This window comes from Aptenodytes forsteri, unplaced genomic scaffold, assembly GCF_000699145.1.
Source record: "Aptenodytes forsteri isolate BGI_AS27 unplaced genomic scaffold, ASM69914v1 Scaffold361, whole genome shotgun sequence".
NCBI classification, from domain to species: Eukaryota; Metazoa; Chordata; class Aves; order Sphenisciformes; family Spheniscidae; genus Aptenodytes; species Aptenodytes forsteri.
This window is the reverse complement of record NW_008796212.1, coordinates 814831-818257: the sequence shown is the minus strand read 5'-3', so window position 1 is coordinate 818257 and position 3427 is coordinate 814831.

Below are 3427 nucleotides of genomic sequence, written 5' to 3'. Positions count from 1 at the left end.
ACACAAATCGTGAAGGAACGACAGTAGCAGCTGCACAGACTGCTGCCTCTGCCCTTTGTTCTCTGCTCGACGTGTTGTCGTGTCAGGTCCCTGCAGATGCTGCCCAAAGAGTGCCAGAAGAACCTGCTGAACAGTTTGGGCTGACGAGGTCTGGAATTTGTGGGGATGTCGGAGCAATAGCTGCCGTCTCCGTTTGGGACTGAGCGTGAGCCCATCAGTCACTTCACCGAGAGGGAGACAAAAACCAGACAAACGTGCATTGGGTGGAAAAATGGAAAGCTTGGCTCGTTTTGCCCTGAGCCCTGTGTGATGAATGCCACCGAGGCAAAGAGCAGGATTGTCATAACTGGGAGAGAAAACCATTTCCCCACTCTTTTTCCACCAGCCCACATGGTTAAAATAGGTACAAAGGAGGGGAGGGGAGTTTATGTTCTCTGCCTGTGGATGGCAGCCCCCACTGTTCAGGTCCAAGCAGTGTGCTCTAGCCACCAGGCTAGATTATTTTGTACAGTGAGTTCGTTGTAGTCAACTATTTATCTCATTCCTTTCACGGACAAGTCTCCTGCTGGACTCTCACTCTGCCTGTTTAGGCAGATAAAAATCTGTCTGCAACTTTAGAGCCAGCTCAGATGATGCTGGGTAGCTCAGGGTGGGACTTACATCCATGTCCATGCTCAGACACTGCAAAAGGCAAACTCCAAATGGAGGTGACAGTTTCACGGGAAGCAGTGAACTGGCATGACAGCTCTTCTCTACTGCCCAAACGGCACGCTCATAAACGATTTTCCACTTCAGGTGCCTTCTACAAGTGTTAATGAACTAACCCTCATGGTAGCTCTCTGAAGCAAGGGCGCTGCGCACAGGGAGAAGGTGAAGACAAGGCTTGTCTGGAGTCTCCACCAGAGCAGATCTCACAGGCAGCAGAGCCACATGCATCTCCTTCTGCTTGGAGGCTGATGTGTGTATGCCGGTGCGTGCTTGTTTGTGCACTTGTAAAGGTCTCCATGGCTCAAACAGCTGCCAACAGTTAGTGCATTGCTACATGAAACAGCAAAGATTAGAAGAAAAATACATTTCTTCCATTTTTAATTAAATCAGTAGGTAAGAAAGGTAAACTGAGGCACAGATTCATCACATTACGATCTTGAAGCCTGAAGTGAGTGTCAGACCATGAAGGCTGAAATCAAGTGGCACATACCAGACAGTTCCATCCAGCTGCAGACTAATGTCTTTGCTAAATGACTTTAAACCTAATGACATGTGACATGCAAAGATCAGGCTGTTCAGTATTGCAGGAAAGATAGTGATAACGATCGTTTATGAAAAACAAACCTCAGAAGGACCCAATACCACCCAGCGCAAATGTGACTTTGGATGGGAAGGAATGCAAGAGCAGAGTGAATTCGCAACCTTGGCAACACGTAAAAGTTGGACTGGCTATTTAGGAAGAAATAATACTACCGGTGTGTCTTGGCAGAGGTTGTACTGACTAAAGAAAACAAGATTTAGACATTGAAAGACTTATCATTTCAAGATGAAACTACAGATTTATATCCCAGCTATCACTTTCCTCTTAGCGTATGATTGTGGATATCTGACATTCAGCAAAGTTGCACACTTCTGCAGGCCCTGGAAAGCAAGTTGCTTAATTAAAAAAATTGACTTGCTAACTAACGAACACTGAGTTTTTACAATAACTACCCAATCCCTTCCTCTAAAGCCATCTGGATGGCAAGGTGGAAGTGTTCACGTCAAGAATCAAAAGTGCAGCCAAAAGCCTCTGCAGTGATAGATAAAGAACTGGGGAGAGTGGCGAACACTTATCTGAACGGACACCATCCTGGCAGATCCTTGCACCTAAACCGATAAGGAAACAAGTGGGTCTTTTCAAACACAGGTGAGATGTTGAGATGGACCTGGAGCAGTCAAGGATGGAAGAGCCTTTTTGACAGCTGACAGATTACATACCCAAAAGTCATACAGAAACTCACAGGCAAAATCAGGACTTGAAGGGCAGAGCCTTGGGCTCCCTGCTGCTCACCTCCGTGGGATGTGTTTGCTCTGCCAATGAGCTGAGCATTGCAGCAATGTTGAGCTGCTAACAGCGCTCTGAAAAGCAGCTTTGGAAGCCTGAGCTGATGCTGACTCCTGCAATCCCGCTTGCTCATCTCTCTGTCACTGGATATTTACTGATTGGGGTGGGGAGCTGTAACCATCTGCCATAAACCCCTGTTTCTCCTAGCAATAGAAAACAGGCATCCACCAGGACAGCACCGCATCTCCTCCAAGAACAGAAACGTAACCGAGCTGGACGGCAGTGGTGGTTCCCCAGGCCAGACTGACTGGACGGGGAGCGGAGCAGAGCCAGCCAAGCAGGAGCACACGCAAACCTGGGGAGGAGGTTCCCAAGTGCTGCTCTGACCCAGGGTACCCAAAGCATTGCTCTGCACAAGAAAGCTAGTAAGGAGTGGGCAAGCATGGAGAAAAAAGAGGCTGGGAGAAGGACAGCAAATGGCAACCACAGCAGAACTGGTGGCTGGTGTTACATCTCCCTTACGCTGGTTATTTGCTGTAAACCTATTAAAGCAAGACCTAATTAACAAGGAGGGTGACTGAAAGGTGGATCAGACCTTCCTGTTCCGACACTGCAACATGAGAGATGGCATTGGTGCTGGATGCAGATGAGATGGTAATAAGTGTGATACAGGAGGACCCATTTTCTCCCGTCTTCTGGAGTGCTGGCGAGAGACAAGGTTTGCAAAGCTTCCCTCCCCTTCTTGGAGCCGTTCTTCCACTGCAAGGGCAGGATTTGTCCTTCAGCATGGGAGAAAGCAAAGACCTGTTTGAATAATTGGTTTCAAGGCTCTTTGGTAATGCTGCATAATTTAAAATAGGAAAAAAAAGATTCTGTTTAACCTTTTTTTTTTTTTAACTTTTTCTTTGGAAAATTGGAGGGAAAAAAAGTAATTGCAGACCCAAGGGAAAGTTTTACTTCCAGCTTGAGTATTTTCAAAAGTGATCATAAAAATAATGGTGAATTCTAAGCAAGACTGCTTCAAACTAGAAAATGTAAAAGTTTCATTTTAGCACTTTCCAAGAGGACACATCTAACTCTTCCCCAGCACAGCCAGCAAGTGCAAGCTACTTAGCAGAAGAGGGATAAGTTTGCTAAAGATTTCAATCAGGCACTCTGTGTTTTGCAGTGAAAAAAAGGTTTTACTCCATCAAATCATCGCAGAACTACCTGTCATCTCCCTGAACACGCACAGCTGCTGTGGACATGCCCATGGTATAGGACTCTAACTTCACCCCATGTCAAGAGATGAGTCTGATCTACTTATGTTCTGGAGAACAAGTCTGATGAGGAGCGGCTGAGGGAACTGGGGTTGTTTAGCCTGGAGAAAAGGAGGCTGAGGGGAGACCTCAT